At 42.9% G+C, this 24,120-nt stretch overlaps 1 protein-coding gene across 8 annotated transcripts in view; it reads left to right on the forward strand.

Annotated features, from left to right (window-relative positions):
• The first annotated feature begins 460 nt into the window (after positions 1 to 460).
• LOC100445226 (cytospin-A-like) overlaps positions 461 to 24,120 on the forward strand; it is a 109,506-nt gene continuing 85,846 nt past the window's right edge. For 2 of the 8 annotated variants that reach the window (XM_063722772.1, XM_063722776.1), the window contains exons 1-2: positions 508 to 1,293; positions 6,445 to 6,497. The gene's annotated coding sequence lies outside the window, so the exon portion shown is untranslated. Of the gene's footprint in view, positions 1,294 to 6,444; positions 6,549 to 24,120 lie in introns of all 8 variants that reach the window. The other 6 variants (XM_063722773.1, XM_054543113.2, XR_010139434.1 and 3 more) reach the window with 6 other exon arrangements.

The raw sequence follows: 24,120 nt of genomic DNA on the forward strand, positions 1-24,120 counted from the left end.
AATCTTGGGACTAGCGGACTCTGAGCATCATTCCGCTGGGCCCAGTGGGGCCTCTGAAGGGACCCGCCTTGCCAGGCTCTAGCCCAAGGCCTAACGCATGCGCACCGGCTGGCCGGCTACTTTTTTGTTGACCGGCCAAGTGACACGGCGCCTGTGCGACCCAGTGCCCAGACTGACGGGAGCTGGAGATGGGGGAAGGGGAGGGCGTGGTGGTGGGGGGGGAGGGGGTGGTGGTGGTGGTGGGGGGGGAAGGGGGTGGTGGTGGTGGGGGGCAGCGGCGCCTGCGCAGTGAAGGAATGTAGGCGGCGCCTGCGCAGACGGCCACGGCGCCTGCGCAGACGGCCACGGCGCCTGCGCAGACGGCCACGGCGCCTGCGCAGACGGCCACGGCGCCTGCGCAGACGGCCACGGCGCCTGCGCAGACGGCCACGGCGCCTGCGCAGACGGCCACGGCGCCTGCGCAGACGGCCACGGCGCCTGCGCAGACGGCCACGACGGCCGCAGCCCTGCTGGGCGCGAAGGGGCTGGCCAAGGGCGGGGCCGGCAAGCGGCACGGCGGGCCTGGCTGCTTCCCTGAGGCCGGACTCAACGGGTCTCGGCTAAGCCAGCGGGTGAGCTCACCGCCCAGCTCAAACGAGGAGACTGTGAGGGAGCGATGCGGTGCCGCGCGGTAAGAGCCACGGCCGGGTTCCCGCAGTGTTCGCTGGCGGGTTGGTTTATCGCCTCAGCGCCGCCCGCGCGCTGCGCCCGGGCGTCCCCGCAGACCCCGGCAGACCCCGGCAGGCCCGGCGCCTACGCCGTCCCTGCTCCTGGGCCCCTCCAGTGTGTCCCGCGCCTGTGCCTTTCCGTTCCCGCGCCGTCCTCGTTCTGGGCTTCGGGGCTCCTGGGACAACCCGCAGGCTTCGCCGCCGAGACCCACGGGCCTTCGTCCGTTGATGTTGGGGTTCAGCTGGTTTTGGGATCCTGCTTGTGGCTTGTCTGTGTGCAGACAGGCCGGGTGCGACCCTCGTGCTTGCCTTTCCGGTGCTCCGGTAGAGGCTGCGGCTACCGCCCCATCGTCCGGGTCCCTTGCCTGGGGCGGGGACAGCGTTGTTCGGTGGCCCCGAGGGCGCAGCGCAGAGGAGCAGGGGCCACAGGCGGCGGACCCGGGCCTGCTGCGGGTGCTGCTTCTGCTGTGGCCGGCGCCCGAGGCAGACGGAACGTCCTTTCTTCTTGAGACGTGGTTAATTGCATCAGGTTGGATGTGAATAATCCGGTACCTGTCTGAGGACGTTTTGCGTTTCCAGGAATTTGGTAATTATATTACCTTAAGTAGTTAAGTCTAAGACATCATAGTCACGGCACGTTGGGCAAGCTGCCCTGGAGATGACGAAAAGAAATCAGTTTCCAGTAGTTTTAGCCCATTTACAGAACATGCAAAAATTCTGTGATCATTCAAATGCAGGGAACCGTGATTTGTTGATGTCCTTGATCATTTGTCCGAAGTACCCGAAGGGCGAGGAAAAGATTTCCGTGAATACAGCCCAGGTGATTTCAGGGAACAGTGTTTTCTTTTGTCAAAAGAGCCTCTTAAGCCTTTGATAATATTTCCCAAGCTTATAACAGATACAAGCCTTTAAAAAATGACATTTGCTGTCACCCAGTAGGACACATCTTGAGATGAAATCAGAGCTGTAGGCTTTGTAGACAACAGCAGTCATTTCTGGTGGCTTCGGGGAGTGGCGGGGGACTGCAGTTTTGCCAATGTGGGTGATACCAAAGGGACTATAGTAATTTTTTCTTCGTAATTAAAAACCAGGCCAGGCGCGGTGCCTCATGCCTGTAATCCCAGCACATTGGGAGGCCGGGGCGGGCGGATCACCTCAAGTCAGGAGTTCAAGACCAGCCTGACCAACATGGTGACATCCTGTCTCTACTAAAAATACAAAAAGCGCGCTCCTGTAATCCCAGCTACTCAGGAGGGTGAGGCAGGAGAATCGCTTGAACCCAGGAGGCGGAGGTTGCAGTGAGCCAAGTTCGCGCCACTGTACTCCAGCCTGGGCGACAGAGCGAGGCTCCATCTCAAAAAAAACAAAAACCAGACAACAAAGGCCGAGCACCCTGGCTCACGCCTGTAATCTCAGTAATTTGGGAGGCCTAGGCGGGCGGATCATCTGAGGTCAGGAGTTCGATACCAGCCTGGCCAACATGGTGAAACCAGGTCTCTACAAAAAATATAAAAATTAGCCGGGCGTGGTGGCACACGCTTGTGATCCCAGCGGCTCGGGAGGCCGAGGCAGGAGAATTGCTTAGGAGGCGGAGGGTGTGAACCGAGGTCTCGCCACTGCGCCGCACTCCAGCCTGGGCGACAGAGTGAGACTCTGTCTCAAAAATAAACAAACAAACAAAAAAAGAGCTATTACAATATACATGTATGTTGTAAAATAACCAAATCAATATAGAAGGGTGTATAGTGAAAGGAGAAGTATTGTTGTGGGTAAAATTGTTTCTATGAATAAATGGCTGATCCAGTATTTTTTTCCTCCATAAAAACACCTTTTCCCCTTTGATTTAGTGTACACCACACAGAGTCGCTTAGCCGACTCAGTGACTTTTTTGATAGCTGGAGAATGCTTCCTAAGGGTTGCAGGTGTGTAGGGGTTTTCTTGACATTTTCAGTAAGAAAGTGAATGTTGTGCCATAGGAAAGCTTTATCACTGGTGCACGTTGGTAGCCAACCAAATAACGTTGAGTGTCAAGTACAGTATCTAGTGAGTGGAGAATAACTGTAATAATTACAATTACAGTTGTAGTTAAAGTGAAGTTTGTATCAAAATTTCTGTTTCAAAGGTGAACTTTTAGGGGGTGTATCTGCGGTGTTTCCTCCTCAGATGTGATTTCTCTGAAGCAGTGGTTCTCTATAATTGACTTGACACGCAGTGCATCTGATATTTCAAATGACTTAAGTGATAGTATCAAAATTACTATCATATACATATTTAAATCACATGACTAACCTGTGTGTGGTATTACACAAACTGCTCAGCTCAGTAAGGGAACAGAAATAAGAAAAAAAGGACAATATTGGGAGTCTTATACAATTCAATTTGTTTGATTGAAGGACTATCCTTTCTTTAAAAAAGTTCTGCTTTCTTGGTGTTAAAATAAAGCTTCTCTTATGAAATGATGGTGATAGTAAATGGTGATATATGGTAAACGTAAATAGTAAATTCAAGGGTAGTTATTGTGATTTGTAAAAATAAAAAGAACCGAGAATCTCGTTTTGCTGCTGTTGTTAGGGAGTTCAGGAAAAAGTTCCTGGGGCTTTTGCTGTTAAGAAGATTCAAATATAGAATATTTCTTAAGAGTAAATATGAGTTTATTTTGAGGTCATTTGTCACAGTCTACTGAGAAATCCACTGAGAAAGCTGTTAAATTTGCGTGGCATTAAAGATGTTCCTATTCTGATCTGTTAAATAGATCTTTTCTTATTAGATATAAAATGTCAGGAGATATTTTGTTTTGAGACAGAGTTTTGCTCTTGTTGCCCAGGCTGTAGTCTAATGGCATGATCTTGGCTCACTGCAACCTCCGCCTCCCAGGTTCAAGCGATTCTCCTGCCTCAGCCTCCCAGGTAGCTGGGATTACAGGCATGTGCCACCACCCCTGGCTGATTTTGTATTTTTAGTAGAGACAGGGTTTCTCCATGTTGGTCAGGCTGGTCTGGAACTTCCGACCTCAGGTGATCCGCCTGCCTTGGCCTCCCAAAGTGCTGGGATTACAGACACTAGCCACCTCACCGGGCCCCAGGAGATTTTTTTGTGTTGTGCCAACAAATAAGCCTAGGCAGGGAAATTCCTTCCGGTGGTTGGAATTTTTAGTACTGAATAGACTAGCTGCCAGGTAAAGAACCCCCATGGGGTTTTCTATCAGCTCAGAAATCATTGTGACCTCAGTCTTTTACTGTGAAATAACATGACCATTAAGAAAGTAGCCTTAAACAATGTATCTTGGGTATGTTGAGGGGGAGGGACAGTTATGATCTGTTCCAAAGTGAACATAACAGATGATCCCTGTGTCTGTGAAGCCTTTAAAATTTATAGTGCTCTTCTTCTGTTAATTTCAAGTAAGATTTAGAGTTATTGTGACATACTCTTAAAAATCCTGCAGTGTATCAAAAGGCACATTTTTAAAGCATCTTGAAATGAAATTAATAATGTAATATCTACTTCTTCAGAATAGTAGTTTTTAGATTCTGAAGACTGACTGACTGACTGCTCTCAGCCACTTCTGAGTTCTCTATTTTCAAAGAATAATTTGGTAATTCCATAAAGGAAATCTGTAAATAAGAGAAGAGAGTGAATATCTTTTAACAGTGTTTTTCCTGATCTTTTCCAACATCTTCATTGTGGTTCTGTCCTTTATTTTTTGGTTAAATCCAGAGGTTTACTTCTGCCTGTATCTTTCCAAACTATTAATCTGTTCACAATCACTCTCCCATTTAAACCCTTCAACAGCACCACTACCTTCCTAATAAGGTCTCCTTAGCTTGGTATCCAGAACACTTCAATACTGGGCTTTGACCCCTGTTCTCCTTCCCCCACCTCTGTTTAGGTGCTTCACTGAGCTACACCAAACAGCTCTTGGCCCCTTAAAATCTCTGCAGTCTCCGTGTTTCCCTCTGCTGGAATATTCTTCTCTCACTTCATCTGATGATTGCCTTCAAAACTCAGCTCATTTTCTTATTTCCTTGCCCTTTTCATGTCCCTTGTTTTTCTCCAATTAAATTAATGTTCCAAACTCAAAAGAAAAACAACTCAGCTCAGGCATCACCTTGCCTGGAAGGCTTCCCTAGTCCTCCTGCCTCCTGCAGACTTGTCTGGCACCCTGTGCATTTGGGATTTGGCACACTATATCTCGTCTGCGGCCTCCACTGGATGAGACCGTTAAGTGTGTGGCTTGATGGAAAGTTGTTGACTCTGCTGGGGTGCTGGTACAGTGCTGGGCACGGCAGTGTTACAGAGGAAGTGAGCCACTTAGTTTCTGCCCTTAGGAGCTTTTATTCTAGTTGCAATTGACCCTGCCAGCTGTGAGACACCTACCAGTAGTGCATACCAACTTTCAAAGTCTGTTTAATTGTATCTTAGTGTCTGATTCCAATTTTATTTCTTGAAGGAGGGGAGTGTCTCTGATGTCTTATTTTGGCACCCAGAGACCAGGTAGGCATCATTTTTGTCCCAAATTGTGGAAGGAATGTACATTTGGCACAGATTACTTCCCTTTTTTCTCTTGTACACCTTTCACCTTTTTTGGTTTTTTTTTTTTTTTGAGTTTGATGTGTTTGGACAGTAAGGGTTTAAGAGATTAAGATTAAATTTCAACTTTGTCTATTGTGCATATAGCCTAAGGAAAACAAAAAGTTAAAGAGGAAAAATGCATTGCCTCTAAAAAGAAGACTCATTATTCAACTTTTTAAATTTTTAATTGTTTTCAGAGACTGGGTCTCACCCTATCACCCAGGCTGGAGAGGTGATCACAGCTCACCGTAGCCTTGAACTCCTGGGTTCAAGCGTTCCTCTTGCCTTAGTCTTCTCACTAGCTGAGACTGCAGGCCCGTGCCAGCACACCTGGCTAATTTTACAAAAATTGTTTTGGAGAGATGTGGTCTTGCCATCTTGCCTAGGCTGGTGTGGAACTCCTGGGTTCAAGCAAACCTCCCGCCTTGGCCACCCTAAGTGTTGGGATTACAGGCGTGACCCATTGTGCCCAGCCTAAACTTTTTTTTTTTTTTTTTTTAATGCTGAGCTGTACACAGAAGAAAGTAAAGGTCTTGGTCAAGCCTAGGAAAGAAGTATGCAAAGAAACTGGTGGCAGACTGGATGTGGGCATATTTCAGGGCTTTGGGAGGTGAAGAGGAGAGGATTGCTTGAGGCTGAGAGTTTGAGACCAGCCTGGGCAACATAACGAGACCCGGTCTGTACAAATAAACATTTTATAATTAGCCAGGTGTATGTACCCTAGAACTTAAAGTATAATAAAAAAATAAAATAAAATTAGCCAGGTGTGGTGGTGCGTACCTGTAGTCTCAGCTACTTGAGAGGCTGAGGCAGGGGGATCTCCTGAGTCCAGGTGTTTGAGGCTGCAGTGAGCTAGGATCACACCGCTGTTCTCCAGCCTGGGCTACAAAGAGAGACTCTGTCTCTAAAGAAAAACATACTGGTGGCATTGTCAAGATTTGTCAAGAAATTGCCATTATACTGGGCCCAGTGGTGCACACCTGTAGTGCCAGCTTTTCAGGAGGCTGAAGTGGGAGAATCTCTTGAGCCTAGGAGTTTGAGTTCAGCTTGGGCAGCATTGCAAGAGCCCAGTCTCAAAAATATTAGGTCAATAACGTTTATTTTAATTAAGAAAAAGAAATATCTGCTAAAATTTAAAGCTGTTCTATTCTTCCTCTCTCTCTTCTAGTGTTCTTGGGGAAGATCCTGACGAAGCCATTTTCCAGTGGCACCTCTTCCACCGTGAGTTCCTGAGGCAGTCTGATGGGGCTACTTTATTCCAGAACAATCACAGTGAGACCTTTTCTCCCAATAAATGCCCCTTTTCTCTCTTTAATGTATTCTCTTGCTTACAAAACACTGGTGTCTCCTTATCATGGTTTGATTCTACCCCACTGGGCCCAAGAATTCTTGCCCAGGAGCAACTGAATTTTCTTCTTGCTTGCTTTTTAAAACTTTGGTGGGGTAGAGCCAATTTTAAATCTTCTGATCCATCTTTTCATTGTTTTTCTCGCCCTTCTGCATTTTCTGCAAATTCCGTTGAATCACTGCAGTTACTTAGGTTTGCTTCGTCTCCCCCATTACAAACTACTTGCTGGATTTTTCAACCCTAGTTCCCTCCTTTTTATGATTTATGCTCGTTTCTTTGTACACTTCGTCTTGCTCCATCTCCCAACTCATGGCCTCTGGCCCTGGATTATTGTTTTAGTCTTTTATTTTTTGTCTTCTTCTACCTCAACACTTATCTTCCTCTCCCAGTCTCGTGTACCCTATCACCAAGGTTGTCATTAACCTTTCATATTATTCCTCATTATCCATGTATTCATTTGCAAATAAGCGTATATTAACAAAATCATAGGTTTATGGAGATATAATTCACATACCTTAAAATTCAGGCTTTTTAAAGTGTACCTTTCATGTGGTTTTTGGTATGTTCACAAAGTTATGCATTGATCACCACCATCTGATTCCATAACATGTTCAATACCTCAAAAAGAAGTCTGTACTCATTAGTAGTCATTTCACATTCACCACTCCCTCTGGCTCTGGGCAGTCACTGATCTTTGTGTCTCTATGGATTTGCCTAGTCTAGGTATTTTTATGTAAATGGAATCATACAACATGTGACCTTTTGTTTGACTTTTTTCATTTAGCAAAATGTTGTCAAGGTCTATCCCTGTTGTAGCATGTATTAGCACTTCATTTCTTATATGGCTGAATGATAGTTCATACTTTATTTGTCCATCAGTTGATGAACATTTGCGTTTTTGCCACTTTGGTCTATTATGAATAACGCTACTGTGAAGTGTGTACAAGTTCCTCTGCAAATTTTTGTGTGGACATATCCTTTCAATTCTCTTAGGTGTATATCTGGGAGTTGAATTGCTGGGTCGTGTAGTAGCTATGTTAAACATTTTGAGAAACTGCTAAAATGTTTTCCAGAGCTGTACCATTTTACATTCTGTGTATGAGGATTCCACGTTCTCCACTTCCTCACCAGTGTATGGATTTGGGGGTGTACTTTTTACAAAGTGGGATTAGGCTGGGCACAGTGGCTCACACCTGTAATCCCAACACTTTGGGAAGCTGAGGTGGGAGGATCACTTGAGCCCAGTAGTTTGAGACCAGCCTGGGCAACATAGGGAGACCCTGTCTCTACGAAAAATAATTTAAAATAAATTAGCTGGGCGTTGTGGCACACACCTGTAGTCCCAGCTACTTGGGAGGCTGAGGTGGAAGGATTCCCTGAGCCCAGAAGTCTGAGGTTGCAGTGAGCCATGATGGCAGCACTATACTGTAGCCTGGGTGTCAGAGGAAGACTCCGTTTCAGGGAAGAAAAAAAAAGTGGGATGATATTTTTGACACTTTTCTTGTTTTCTTAGTTTCATACTTCTGGAAATTCCATTAAATTAGTTGGTACTACTCTAACTCATTGTGTTTCATGGCTTCATAGTAATATTGCATAATATAGATATACCATTCATTCGTCAAAGTTAGCAGATATTGACTGTTAGGTGCCAGGCACTGCTCTAAGTGTTAAACAAAAACACACAAAAACGTTTCATTCTTAGAGTTTATTTTCCAATGGAGGGGGTGGAGGGAGGTAAGAATTTAGGAAATAAATTAATTACATATATAGCATAGGATTTCACCAGTGAGTGCAGCTTGAATCGTTGGCAGCTTTCTTAGTAGTATAAATACAGTACTAAAGACGAAATTACTCTAAATGGTGTTACTTAAATTACTGTAATAAGTATTACTGTTACTCACTTTGCAGGTGAAAGTGGAAACAGCATCATAAAATGAAAAATAGAAAACAGCTGGTTAATGTGGATCTGGAGTTTTTCTAGTACATAAACTGATGAGCTAGAAAAGTAAATGTGTCAGTCCTTGGTAGCAAAGTTTGTAGATTTCTAAATTTTATCCAAATCCTCTTAATCTAGTGATTAATAGACACTCTTCACAAAAGGATGAGGGAGGTATATGTGTATGTGTTGAAAGGTTCCGAAGGATGCAACTGAGAGTATTTTTGGGGGACATGGCAAAACTTCCAGGCCCATTCAAGAGTCTTGTTTTCTCCCTGAGCTTTTATGTATTTATTATATTGCCCTATTAATTATTGAGATTGTGCCTTACAGTAAAACCTGCTTTAAATTGTTGACGCTATAATTTAAAATAATCTGGGTCACCTAGAGTGGTTAAGCCTGGAAGAAAAGGATGTCCTTCCTGCCAGGGCAGATTGTATGTAGATATGCAACCTGGTTGCGCCTGTGCTAACCCCGGCTCTGTTGGGCATAGAAGTAATGCAGTTAAACATTTCTGTTCTGATTAAAAAAAAAAAAAAATTGACTTTGTTTACCTTTTATTTTATTTTAATTTATAGACAAGGTTTCACTATTTTGCACAGGCTGGTCTCGGATTCCTGGGCTCAAGTGGTCCCCTTGCCTCGGCCTCCCAAATGCTGGGATTACAGGCATGAGCCACTGCACCTGGCCTTAACTTTGAAATGAAGTTAGAAATGTACATTTTATTATTATTATTATTATTATTATTATTATTATTATTATTTTAGAAACGGGTCTAGCTCTGTTGCCCAGGTTGGAGGGCAACAATGGTGCAATCACAGCTCACTGCAGCCTCCATCTCCTGTGCTCAAGTGATTTTCCTGCCTCAGGATCCTGAGTAGTTAAGACTACAGGTACTCGTCACCACAGCTAATTTTTATTTCTGTAGAGACAGGGTCTCACTATGTTGCCCAAGCTGATCTCGCACTCCTGGGCTGGAGTGATTCTCCTGCCTCAGTCTCCTAAAGTGCTAGGATTATATGTGTAAGCCACTGTGCCCAGCCTAGAAATGCACGTTTTAGACACACATTTACTCAACTTTCCTCTTGCCTGCCCAGGACTATCCAACTGTATTTTTGTGCCTCAGAGTCCTTTCAGATGTTCTGGTTTTACTGGGAACTCATAGGCAGTAAGATCAAATGCTGACCTTTGAGGCATCTATGCACTTCCAAAACCTGCTTCCTCTCTCATTTGCCACTTTGTTTATTTATTTTTTGAGATGGAGTCTCACTCTGTTGCCCAGGCTGTAGTTCAGTGGCACGATCTCGGCTCACTGCAGCCTCCGCCTCCTAGGTTCAAGTGATTCACCTGCCTCAGCCTCCTGAGTAGCTGGGATCACAGGCAAGCGCTACCACACCCAGCTAATTTTTATATTTTTAGTAGAGATGGGGGTTTCACCATGTTGACCAGGCTGGTTTCGAACTCCTGACTTTGGCCTTCCAAAGTGCTGGGATTACAGGCCAGAGCCACCATGACCATCCTCATTTGCCACTTTAAATTTTAGGAGATGAAAAAATTAAGTATCCCCAAAAGCTCAGGCGTTCCTATTTGGGACTTCAGTTACAGAAATTCATTTTTTTGTTTCCAGGCTGGGTGCAGTGGCTCACACCTGTAATCCCAGCACTTTGGGAGGCCAAGGAGGGAGGATTGCTTGAGCCCAGGAGTTCAAGACCATCTCGGGCAACATAGTGAGACCTCGTCTCTACTAAAAATAAAAAATTTAGTTGGGCATGGTGGCACTCGCCTGTGATCCCAGCTGCTCAGGAGGCTGAGGTGGGAGTATCCCTTGAGTCTGGGAGATTGAGGCTGCAGTGAGTTGTGATTGCACCACTGTGCTCCAACCTGAGTGACAGAGTGAGACCTTGTTTCAAAACAAACAAACAAACAAACAAAAATATTTGTTTCCAAATGGCACGCAAGGAAGGTAGTAATCCCTGAGTGTTAAGCCAGCAGATTTTGCCACTTCATTTTGTGTGCTAACTCAACAGATCAGGACACCTGATGAGTTGAGATGTTCAAGGTAAAGCTCTGCTATGCCCCCTCCTTCATAGGCTGTTTTGCTTGGGCCTCCCAGTGATGGAGGACTACCTCTTTGCTTGCTAGAGTCTCTATAGTTTTCTTTTCTTTTTTTTTTTTTTCGGAGACGGAGTCTCACTCTGTCACCCAGGCTGCGGCATGATCTTGGCTCAGTGCAACCTCCGCCTCCTGGGTTCAAGCGATTTTCATGCCTCAGCCTTCCAAGTAGCTGGGATTACAGGCATGTGCCACCATGCCCGGCTAATTTTTTGTATTTTTAGTAGAGACGGGGTTTCACCATGTTGGTCAGGCTGGTCTTGCACTTCTGACCTCAAGTGATCTGCCCGCCTCAGCCTCCCAAAGTGCTGGGATTACAGGCGTGAGCCACCATGCCCAGGTGAACGGAATAGTTTTCCATTCACCACAGTTTGTGACAGTCTCTACATTGTGAAGTGACAAGTTCTCCTCTCTTTTCCTTCTGCCCCTCATCACCTTTTTCTTCCTGATTTCTTTTTCGAAGTTTGCTGTCTTGAATTGGTGTTTAAAGGATGACATAGCAGACAACGGGACTGACACATGAACTCTCATGCGTTACTGAGGAATTTCTCAGTGCTCTATCTGCATCGTCTGCTCGCTCTCTCCTTCCTAGGTGCTAGCCTGCCAACCTGCTTTGAGAAATTGGAAATGAATCGGGGGGGTAATCAGCCTCCCCTTGTACATGTAGGGACTGCATCTCCAATGCCTTGCTTTACATAATAACGAATGGTGTTTTGCTTACCTACTTCCACACAAACTGCTGATATGGTTAAGATTTGGGAAAGGGGAAGAAGGGAATTTTGGGTTTTGAGGAGTAGCTGGGGCTTGAACAAAGAAGAGGTAGTAATGAACATTCCTGGGGTGAGGCAATTAGTTAGCTGAGGGGGAAGAAGGCATATAATAAATTAGGGATTGACAGACTGTCTGTAAAGGGCCATACAGTACATGTTTTAGTCATTGAAGACCTTAAGGTCTCTGTTGCAACTAATCAACTCCATCATTGTAGTGCAAAAGTAACCACAGATGCTACAGATGTGAATGAATGTGACTATGTTTCAATAACATTTTCTTCTTTTTTTTTGAGACAGTGTCACTCTGTTATTGAGGCTGGAGGGCAGCAGTATGATCACAGCTTATTGCAGCCCTGACTTCCTAGGCTCAAGTGATCCTTCCACCTCAGCCTTCCAAGTAGCTGGGACTACAGGCACACACCACCACGCCCCACTAATTTTTGTATTTTTTGTAGAGGCGGGGTTTCACCATGTTGGCCAGGCTGGTCTTGAACCCCTGAACTTCTGGGCTCACGCTGTGCACCCTACTCAGCCACCGAAAGTGTTGGGATTACAGGTATGAGCAGTGTCCAGCCCAAAATAGTCTTTTGATTTTTTTTCCCCCAACCATTTAAAAGTGCAAAACATTCTTAGTTTTTGGGCCGAAAAAAGACAAGTGATGGGTCATATTTGGCCCCGGATTGTGGTTTGTTGACCCCTGTCATAGAAGAACAGGAAGCAGAGAGGACTGGTTATAGGGCCTGGGAAACCAAGCCAGGGAGTTAGACTTAAAGTAGTATGAAAGAGGAAACCATTTTTGTAATGTAATGAAAATTTTAAAGGAAGGATGTTTTGTATTTATATGTGTTCCTGGAAGCATCTGAGTTTTTATTCACAACACATTTTCACTATGGAAAATTTCAAACATTTACAAAGTAGAGAGAAAAATGTAATGAAATACCAAGTGATGTATGTATCACCTACCTTCAACAATTATCAGTCGTAGGTCCTTTGCATTTCTGTGTTTTAGAATCAACTTGTCACATTCTACAAAAAAGCTCCTGGAATTTCTGTTGGGATTGTTTTGAGTCTGTAGATAATTTCAGGGGAAGAATTGACTTCTTAATAAAATTAAGTCTCCTAACCCATGACCATGGTATACTTCGCAATTTATTTAGTTTTTCTTTAATTTTTCTCAACAATATTTTGTAGTTTTCAGTGTACAGATCTTTCCAGTTTTTTGAAGGGATGTGGTCAGATTTACTCCTATTTCATATATTTTGATACTGTGAATTTCAGCTTCCCATTATTCATTGCTAATATATAAAAATAATACTTGGTTTTTGTATATTAATCTTGTATCCTGAGACCTTAATGTAATTCATTTTCAAAGCTTTTTTGTGGATTCCATTGGCTATTCTTTCAATATTGTCTGTGAATAAAGACAGTTGTACTTTTTTCTTCCCACTCTGAATGCCTTTTATTTATTTTTGCTTCCTTTACTGCACTGGCTAGAACTTCTAAGTACATAATGAATAGACGTGTAACTGCCCAATGGGTTCACCTTGCCCACTTCCTAGACAGAGCCGAATCATCAAGATGGGAATTGCGATAGAGAAAGAGTAATTCAGGCAGAGCCTGCTGGGTGGGAGACCGGAGTTTTATTATTACTCAAATCAGTCTCCCTGAGCATTTAAGGAGCAGAGTTTTTAAGGACAGCTTGGCAGGTGGGGGGAAGCCAATGGGCCAGGAGTGCTGATTGGTCAGGGATGAAATCAAAGGGAGTCGAAGCTTTCTTCTTGAGCTGAGTCAGTTCCTGGGTGGGGGCCACAAGATCAGATGAGCCAGTTAATCGATCTGGATGGTGCCAGCTGATCCATCAAGTGCAGGGTCTGCAAAATTTCTCAAGCACTGATCTTAAGAGCAGTTTAGGGAGGGTCAGAATCTTTAGCCTTCAGCTGCATGACTCCTAAACCATAATTTCTAATCTTGTGGCTAATGTGAGTCCTACGAAGGCAGTCTGGTGCCCAGGCAAGAAGGAGGTCTGCTTTGGGAAAGGGCTGTTACCGTCTTTGTTTTAAACTATCAACTATAAACTAAGTTTCTCCCGAAGTTAGTTCAGTCTACACCCAGGAATGAGCAAGGACAACTTGGAGGTTAGAAGCAAGATGGAGTCGGTTAAGTTAGATCTCTCACTGTCTCAGTCATAATTTTGCAAAGGCAGTTTCAATCGTGGTAAAAGTGGATTTCCTTGTCTCATTTTTGATCTTATGGGGAAAATATTCAGTCTTAGGTCATTCAGCATGATATTAGCTACAGATATTTCATATATGCTGTTTATCAGGTTTAGTAGGTTATCCTCTGTGTGGAGTTTTGCATTTTTTTAAATAAGGAATGAATGTTGGGTTTTGTTCAGTGTTTTTCTGTGTGTATTGAGAAGATCATATGGCTTTTCTGTTTTAGTTTACAATGTGGTGAGTTACATTGAGTTTTCAATTTTTTTTCTTTTTTTTTTTTTTTTTTTAAGACGGGGTCGCACCCTGTCACCCAGGCTGGAGTGCAGTGGCGTAATCCTGGCTTACTGCAACCTCCGCCTCCTGGATTCAAGCAATTCTCCTGCCTTAGCCTCCCAAATAGCTGTGATTACAGGTGTGCACCACCATGCCTGACTAATTTTTGTATTTTTAGTAGAGGCGGGGTTTCAGCATGTTGGCCAGGCTGGTCTCAAACTACTGACCTCAGGTGATCCACCCACCTCAGCCTCCCAAAGTGCTGGGATTACAGGCATGAGTCACTGTGCCTGGCCGATTTTTTTTTTTTTTTTTTCTGAGATGGAGTCTTGTACTGCCGCCCAGGCTGGAGTGCAGTAGTTCTACCTCGGCTCACTGCAAGCTCCTCCTCCTGGGTTCACGCCATTCTCCTGCCTCAGCCTCCAGAGTAGCTGGGACTACTGGCGCTGGCCACCATGCCCGGCTAATTTTTTGTCTTTTTAGTAGATGTGGGGTTTCACTGTGTTAGCCAGGATGGTCTCGATCTCCTGACCTGGTGATCCGCCCACCTCGGTCTCCCAAAGTGCTGGGATTAGAGGCGTGAGCCACCACACCCAGCCTGCCTGGCCGATTTTTGAATGTTAAACTAACCTTGCATTTGTGGGATAAACCCTACTTGGTTATGATATATTATCCTTTTTTTCTAGATTGTTAGACTCAGTTTGCTAAAATTTTGCTTGTAATTTTTACATTTATTTTCACAAGAGATATGGGTCTGTAGTTTTCTTTTTTTGTAATGTCTGTCAGATTTTGGTATCAAAGTAATGCTGGCTTCATAGAATGAGTTGGGAAATATTCTTCTCAGTTTTCTGGAAGAGTTTGTAAACAATTTGTTTTATTTCTTCTTTAGTGGAATTCCTGAGTGAATCCATCTACGCCTGGGGTTTTCATTGTAGGAAAGTTTTTAACTACAAATCCAATGTCTTCAATAAATATAGAGCTATTCAAGTTATTTATCACTGTTTGAGCTTCGATAGTTTGTCTTTCAAGAAATTCACTTATTTTATGATAGTTTGTCTTTCAAGAAATTCATTTATTTTATCCAAGTTGTTGAATTTACTGGCATAAAGTGGTTCCTGATAGTCTCTTATTTTCCTCTGATAGCTGTAGAATCTGTAGTGTTGTTAGCCTTTCCATTCTTAATGCTGGTAATTTGTGTCCTCTCTTTTTTATGAGTGTGGCTAGAGGTTTATCAGTTTTCTTGATCTTCTCAACCCATTTTTTGTTTCATTGATCTCTATTTTACGTTTTCTATTTGATTGATTTTTACTTAGATGTTTATTCTTTTCTTCTCCATACTTTGTGTTTCATTGCTCTTCTTTTTCTTGTTTCTTAAAGTAGGAGCTGATTTGAGTCTTCTTCTTTTCCAACATAGGTATTTAGTGTTATAAATTTCCCTTTACTGCTTTAAGGGTAGCCCACAAATTTTGATATGTTATGTTTTCATTTTAAGTTCAAAACACATTCTGATTTCCCTTTTGGTTTCTTCTTTAGTTCATAGATTTAGAAGTATGTGAGTTCGTGAGTATTTTGGAATTTTCCAGAGATATTGCATTATTTTGTAATTTCATTAATAGAGAATCTTTTATTTATTTATTTATTTTTTGAGACAGAGTCTTGCTCTGTCGCCCAGGCTGGAGTGCAGTGGCGTGATCTCGGCTCACTGCAAGCTCCGCCTTCCGGGTTCACGCCATTCTCCTGCCTCAGCCTCCCGAGTAGCTGGGACTACAGGCACCCACTACCACATCCGGCTAATTTTTTTGTATTTTTAGTAGAGACGGGATTTCACCGCATTAGCCAGGATGGTCTTGATCTCCTGACCTCGTGATCCGCCAGCCTTGGCCTCTGAAGGTGCTGGGATTACATGCGTGAACCACAACACCCAGCTGAGAATCTTTTAAAAAAAACACCACCACAATACTATTATCCGATCTTTAAAAAGCAACAGTTCAGAAAGAAGGAGGACAATTTGAAAGAATACAGAAAGGATCAGAGAGATCTGTGTCAGTCAAGAAAGCCTGATAAAAGGCCAGTGGAGTGACTCATGCAGAGTAGAGGGAGTGGATGAGAAGAGAAGGGGAGAGACACATAGTCACCAGGGACAATCAAAGGAAAAGTAAGTGTAAGTTTGTAGTTGATTGAATGAGGAAGATGGAGGAAGGTAAAAGAAAGCTGTGTTGAATTAAACTCTAGAGTGATCAAAGCTGTGGTGGTTAGGATTGGAAGAGGGTGGCACACACTTAGATTGGAGTGACAAAGTTTGTAGCGGTCCAGAAGAACCTCTGAAGTTTCTCTGCTTAAGTCGGAGTGGAAGCAGCCCTGGGGATTGTAGTGGAAAGGGAGAGCTATATGTCTACTAGTACTATGACGAGATAGAAGAAAGTAAGTTTAGAATAAAGGGAAATTTGTCCTTCTGGTTGTAGTGGGAAGGAAAGGAGATGGATGCCTACTGTAATTCTGTGGGCTGAGCATTTTCCTTGTTAGTTTCCACACATCGTTTGATGTGGTTCTTATAGCATCCTATGTGTTAGCTGTTTCTGCTTAAAGATGAAAGACTGAAGTTTGGAGATGAGTAATATGCCCAGAGCCAGATAACTAATAAGTGGTGGAGTTGTTAGCATTTGAACACGTATTCTACCCAACCACAGTCTGAGTTCTTTCCACTTGGTATGTAAATTCATGAATACAAGCCAGCAAATGTACCAGGCTGCTCGTATTCAAAGAGCTGCCTTCTGTGTATCACGTGGTCTATGTTAAGTGTTATGACCTAAAACAATACCACTGTTTTTTTGTTTTGTTTTGTTCTGTTTTGTTTTGTTTTGTTTTGTTTTTTTGAGACAGAGTCTTGCTCTGTCGCCCAGGCTGGAGTGCAGTGTCACGGTCTCAGCTCACTGCGACTTCCGCTTCCTGGGTTCAAGTGATTCTCCTGCCTCAGCCTCTCAAGTAGCTGGGATTACAGGCACCCGCCACCACGCCTGGCTAATTTTTGTATTTTTAGTAGAGACGGGGTTTCACTATGTTGGCCAGGCTAATCTCGAACTCCTGACCTCATGATCCGCCCGCCTCAGCCTCCCAAAGTTCTGGGATTACAGGCGTGAGCTACCGCGCCTGGCACGCTGTTCTTTTTTAAAAAGAAAATCTTGATTTTGTGTTTTGAAGTCCTTAGAAGGGATTGTTTATTTAAACTAAAATAATCAAGTTACTCATTTATTCAGTAAATCAGATTCGACAGGCAACATTCTCAGAGGCATGTATATGTGTGTAGGGCTTTGGTGATTTTTTGGTGATGTTTGTAACCTAGAATATAGTTTCGAAGGCTTAGATTTAAGACTTCCATCTGATAAAGTGGGGGTAAGCTGCATTGAAATCTGCATGGTAGTCTGTTCTTGACACTTGCCGTTAGTAGTAACCTTTCACTGAAAGTCAAAGTTTGCTTATGTCACACAATATTGTTCTGAAAGTTTACTTTTTAAAAATGAGAATGAAATATTGGGAAGAAACATCATAGTTATTTTACATGTTCTGTTTTTTTAGTACCTGATTAGTTATGTTATATTGACATTCTCGCATGTAATTACACTTTATTGCTTGAACTTGCAATACATTGCTCCTGAGATAAAGACATAGGTGAAGCTTATCCTAGGTTGGTAACAGCAAAATTAGTGTATTAATAATTGAGTCATATGGTGTGTTTCGGCATTTTAACAAGGAAGTATGGACCATGACATTTTGAATTTGAAAGGAAGTACTTTTTACTGCTTTCCTCTTTTTCTGTCTTATATCTTTGTCCTACCACTAAGAAGTGAGCAAAGTTCTAGACTCAGTTATAGGATATCTTAATAACAGGCCATGAACTGTGTCACTGATTAACTGACCTATCTAGTAAGAGTTAGGATTTACTTCTGACGTTCATGTACTGTTTGCAGTAATTCAGGCTATTCACATCATAGCTTTGCTTTTGTCTGTTTTTCAAGTAAGAGGCTGAGGCAGAAGAATCACTTGAACCCTGCAAGCAGAGGTTACAGTGAGCTGAGATCGCACCACTGCACTCCAGCCTGGGCTAAAGAGCGAGACTCTGTCTCCAGAAAAATGAAAATTAAAAATAACTAAATGTGAATTTCAGATAAATAGTGATGACTTTTTTGGTATAAGTATACCCTAAATGTTGTCTGGATAAAAGACACTTAGGTGAGTGCTGTGGCCAGAAAGGTAAGAGGGATGGGGGGCCAACCAACTAGAGACAAGGGAAGGTATCACTAAGGACACGGCGGTGGAGCTGAGTCCTGAAGTGACGCACGAGCAGTTATTTCTCAGGGAAGAAAGTGGTAAGGGGTTTTCAGGGGTAGGAACAGTAGGAGCCAAAGTGTGGGTATGTGAAAGTGTATGACTACGTGTGCACGTAGAATGGAAATGAGATGGAGGGATGGGTTGCAGCCTGGATTTGAAGAAGCAGGTATCGGCGCTGGGGTATTTGGCCTGGGACAGTGAGGCATTATTTTACAGGACAGTGGCCTGGTGGGATGTGTGCTTTAGAGTGTGGACACACAGCTGTGGCACAGAAGGATTGCTGGCAGGGGAGGGCGGCAGGAGGCTGCCAGAGTTGTCCAGCTGGACTTCTTCCCTGACACAGACAGGTTGGCATAGGATTGGTGTGGTAGTGGGGATGGGAAGGAGGGAATGCCGCGAGGTCAGGAACTTCCTCCAGCCGCCAAGAGGCGTCTTGACCGTTTAAAAATGTCTGTGAAGATTTAGCACACCAAGGCCCTCTATAGTCCCAGGGTATAGGCCACCTTTGAGATTAGAAAGAAACCCCTGGGAGCTGTGGTGGATGGGTGTGGCTTTTGGATGTACCCCTATTCAGACTCCTGCTCTCCCATTTGCTTTGGGATCACCTTTTATAGTGGATCTGATATTATAATACCTACTTCTTATGATGAAAAGGAGCTGAATGAGTGTGGAATCCCTAGGACCCCACTGGAATATAATGGGCCCTCGGGGTTTAGTTTCTTTCCTTCTTGCCAGTGAGGTTTGAGAGGGACTGGAGAACAGTGGATTTCGACCGTCCATTTGGGGTTGTCAGACTGTGCCAGGCCAGCTGGAGACTACAAAAAGGAGGTACAGGTAAGCAATGAGGCCCTGTGGTTCATTCTCAGATTTCATTCTGGGAGATCAGAGAGAGCCCTTCCTGGAACTGTATCCTTTCCTGGGGAATATGGGTGGAAATCCAAGGGCCCTGTGCATAGATTTTCCCTTCTCTTTCAGCTCTACCAGCTGCCAGAACTGTGGCTTTCTTAGCAGATTGTCTGTACACATGAGACCTTATTTATGGGATGGTTTACAGAAAGACAAAGCCTTCCTTCCAAGTTTAACCAGTCCCCTTATACCAAGGTTTCCCAACCTTGGCTGTATTGATATTTTAGGCTGTATAATTCTTTGTGGGGGGCTGTCCAGTGTGTTGTAGGGAGTTTACTAGGATTCCTGGCCTCTTACACACTCACTGTCTGTAGCACCTTGCCTCCCACCCAGTTGTGACAACGAATAATGTGTACAGGCAGTGCCAAATATCCCCCAGGGTACAAAATTTTCCCCTACCCCTCATTAGGTACCGCTGCTTTATGCTCACTAGACACAGGGAAAAAGAACTTGTTAGCATTTTTTATTAATTTCTTTTTAACCTAACCAGCGAAATGCTTGTTGAAAAAAAGACTTAGTTTTTACTACACTGAATTTGAATTCTATTTTAACTTATTTAGTTTAGAAAGACTTCTCAAATCCAAAATTTTAAGCTTTTTTTTTTTTTTTTTTTTTTGTGGGGGACATAGCCTTGCTCTGTCGCCCAGGCTGGAGTGCAATGGCGTGATCTCGGCTCACTGCAACTTCTGCCTCCGGGGTTCAAGCGATTCTCCTGCCTCAGCTTCCTCAGTAGCTGGAATTACAGGTGTCTGCCACCACACTCGGCTAATTTTTGTATTTTTAGTAGAGACGGGTTTTCACCATGTTGGTCAGGCTGGTCTTGAACTCCTGACCTTGTGATCCACCCGCCTTGGCCTCCCAAAGTGCTGGGATTACAGGCATGAGCCACTGCTCCCGGCGAATTATAAGCTTTTTAGAAAGGATTTTTTACATTGTTATACTTGAACCATTAATGAAGTGCAAAATGAAATGTTTCATTTAGTATTTCACATCAGAGGTTGTTACAAATGTACAAATAGATTGATGTTTTGAATTAAAACTATGGCCGACAGTTAATTTTATCGATACCAAATTGTGCAAGTTTAAACTTGCCTGCCAAGAGTCTGAGCATAAAGCTGTGGTTTGAAAGGATCCTGAATAAACGTTTTCTTTTTGTAAATATTCAGAAACTTTGGCTAAGGAGGTAGTGGCCAGAGGAGACGCAAAATTTGTTGCATTCTGGCAGTTTGAACTGTGGGAACCAATGTGTTTTCGACTAAATCTGGAAAAATCACTTATGTACTGTTGCCAGACATTCTTTTAGGCTGTCCTTTTCCAGGCTTGTCACTTGTCTGGAATGTTAAGTGTTGTCAGTAGTTTAACGTCCTTTCCAGCAGCTTGCATTAAAGTGAGAGAAGATCTCCAGAAATGGATCTGAAGAGATCTTGGCATAAGATTAGGACTTTCATTTCTTTATTTTTCAAAAAGTAGAAAGAAGGAGAAGACTTATGTGGTTCTAAGTTTAAAAAATCCAGGAAGCTTCTAATCGTTTCTAATTATTTTCTTGTGTTAAGCTTCATAGAATAATATAAATCATAAGTTAGTGTGAGTAAGCTTTTCGTTGGCCAAAACAAGTGGGAATACAGTTGTGCTGTTTAGTGGCCGTTTGAATTGGTATTACTGATAACTACCTCCTTTTTTTTTTTAGCATCCTATGTGTAGTTGTGGTTGGTGTAGCATCCTATATGTAGTTGTGCTTGCTTTTCTCTCTAACCAAAATTTGTTTTTCCTTTCCGTCCACGTGGGGTAATTATGAGAATCAGTGCCCTAGTATTTGTGCAGTGTGGGCTTTCCACATTGTCTGGCTGGTGCTTTCCAGGCAGCTTACTTTCATAGTTAAACGACAATGGCAACATCAACAAAGTGTCTCTGCCTCCTCATTACCCCCTGGCTCTCTCCCCTTCACACATTTTTGAGAAGTTCTTTATCCTTTTCTTTCCTACTCAGCTTTTTATTCCACTCCACTGCAGCATGACTTGGCCTCCATCCCTTCACTGGGGCTTCGTTGGCCCTGCTCACCATCACCTCCTTATCTTGATTAAAGTGGCCACTCAGGCATGACTGAGCAGTCTTTCTCCTGTGGATTCACCTTGAGACTTCCTTAACTGGTTGGACAGGCAGAAAGGAGGGAATTGTGAGAAGAACTGGATTAAAGCAGAAAGGAGCTGCATTTTCCTTCCGTGGCCATGAGGGTGTTTAAGAGGGAGTGCCTACCTGGAGTGGGGAGAGGACATAGAGTACAGTTTCTTTCGTCTTGGAGTTGGAGGTAGAAACAGGGGAGGTAGATCTGGATGCCATCTTTCCTCATAAGTCATAATCAATATCGTTGATTCCTGGAAATGGGAAACTACCCTGTTAAATGTACTACATGTTAACAATTTTAGGCGTAGTATAAAATCTGTCTTTAAAAATTAAGAAAGTACTGTCTTATAAAACAAGCATTTAAAAGTTTTGCCTCCTCAGTCAGTAAGCATTGAAGTTTTTTGAGCAGTACTGGACTTCTGTCTGGATTCAGACTGAGCAGAGAATCAAATATCTGAAGGCATCTTACCCCTGCTTCTCTCTCCCTCCTGTCTGTTTCATGCACCTTGAATATATGCCGACTTGCACATGTGCAGTTTTTTGACATGACAAGGCTCAGACTTTCCTTGACTTTTTCAGTGGAGTCTCACTCCAAGTCTTTAAAATGTGTACATAAAATGCACCTTCCTGAATGTGTGTCATAATTCACCATAAGAAAGGTTATGTATATGTGGAAGAATATAGGATCAATCCATTACATTATGATTTATTTGATTTAAACACTTCTTACTGGGTTTCTTTTGAAAGTTTTGATTGGCTTTTGGTAAGACACATGTTTTTATCAAATTGATTGTTGATTTTGCTTCATTTAGCAACATTCACTTTCTGACTCTGAAGTGGCCCTTTCCCTGAGTTACAGTTTCCCTTGACTGTGTGATTCTTTCTTCTCAGTGTTTTAAGTCTGTTCTTAATTTGCAATTTTAATATGATCTCTACATTTTGAAAATGAAGTCTGTGAAATAAGAGAGATAAATATATTTAGATTGCTGAGGTTAAAAACCCTTTTTGGATTTTCAGTGGGTATTGATAGGCATAGAAAGTCATAATTAATAAGCAGTTCCTTTGAAATTGTTTGATTCCATGTTCTAAAAGTACAGATTATGAAATGAAATTTTCGAACTTCTGAAAGCTACTAATCCACTCTCCTTTATAAACAAGGCTCACAGAGTGTGGGTGACTTGCACAAGGTCACATAGATGGTGCCAGACCTGGGACCGCAATCCAGGTCTCTTGATTATTGTTCCAGTGGACTCCATACTATATATTTTCATAATATGTAATTTTCAGTGGGAAAAACCCAGAAGCTAATGTTGTTTGTTGACATCTATGGGCCATGGTATATAATCTAATATAAGTAGTAGGTAAAAACAATCTTTAGTCATTCCTTATAAAGGGTTTCTTTTACAAAGTGTCTTTTGAATTGCTGCTTTTATTTTAATAAGGCAGTATTCATACATGGGGCATGCAGTATATTCTTCTGTAAATTATGATAGCCCATGTTATCTGGTCTTTACTGTGGGCTGCCAACCTGCTAACCACTTTAGGTTCATTATTTCATTGAATCCTCTCAACATCCTTATAAGGAAGGTACATAGTATTACCAGCTCCCTTTTACAATGAAGAAACAGATTTCAGAGAGGTTAACTTACCCAAGGATACAGAAGGATACAGATTTGATCATACGTGGTTGGGCAGTCTCCTGGATAGTAGTGTTTTCTTTTTGTTGTTGTTTTTGAATAAGCACAGAGAATTATTAATTAAATAGGAAATTTAAATGGTTTTAAATAGCAGTACGTTTTGGAAACATTGAGGGGAAAAGATTCTAATGGAGGTGAATAGGAGGAACTGAAAGAAGAAAGTAGTGACAGCAATCAAGATCCTGGTGTGACTACAGAATGGAGAGATTGGGGACTGCCCCTGTAGTTGCCAAGAAGGGTTCGTGTCCCACCCTGTGCCAGGGCTGAAGGTGCTTCTCAGCCAGGGAACGGCCTTGGAGCTCCCTTGTGGTTTCCAGGACAATTTGTGTTGTCCTCTAATCAGGGTGGATCCTTCTGGATGCAGTATGACAGTAAGATAAATTTATAATGTCCTTTTGGCATATTTCTGAAACTTGATTGGTGTGTTTTTCATGGGTGGATGGTTGGTGAGGGTGGGGTTTCTGAACCACTGAAATAAGTTGCCATCCCTGACCTTGGACTGTTATACCATTTTTCCTTTGACCTTTGATCTGTGATGAAATAACTTGTGGAAGTGGGATATCAGGAGTTATGTTCTTGTTGGTTTACACATGTTATTTTTTAAAAGAACTCTATAAACTAGATTTTATCAGTTTTTTATAGGAGAAGAAACAGATTTGCAGATACATAAAGTGATTAAGTGATTTGTCCAGAGTCACCCAACTTGGATGGCAGAACTGGAGCTTGAACCCAGGTCTCTTGACCTTTAAGTTCAGTTCTCTACTCACTGTATGGGAGACCTGGAAGGAGATTCTTTTGGTGTGTCACATAGCCTTACCATTGCTTTGTCCTATGTAACATCATCAGTTATGTGAATTATCTGACATTACAAGAGTCAGAAGGTGTCGTAGAGGTGCCTTAGAATCCAACTTCCTTTTTATTGTAGATGAGAATACTGGGTGGCCAAGTGACTTAGATTGAAGACAGCACTTGTTAGAAGGAAGACTAATGGGTTTTGAGTGAAAGTCAGAATTTAAAAGTATCCTAAAGGCTGGAACCTTGGGTGTTGATTTACCAAATACGAATTTTAACAGATAAAGGTTTAGATTTTTTAGAATACAGATTACACAGCACTGAAGAGGAAACGCTGGGCATGGTGG

Source organism: Pongo abelii, chromosome 23, assembly GCF_028885655.2.
Source record: "Pongo abelii isolate AG06213 chromosome 23, NHGRI_mPonAbe1-v2.0_pri, whole genome shotgun sequence".
NCBI classification, from domain to species: domain Eukaryota; kingdom Metazoa; phylum Chordata; class Mammalia; order Primates; family Hominidae; genus Pongo; species Pongo abelii.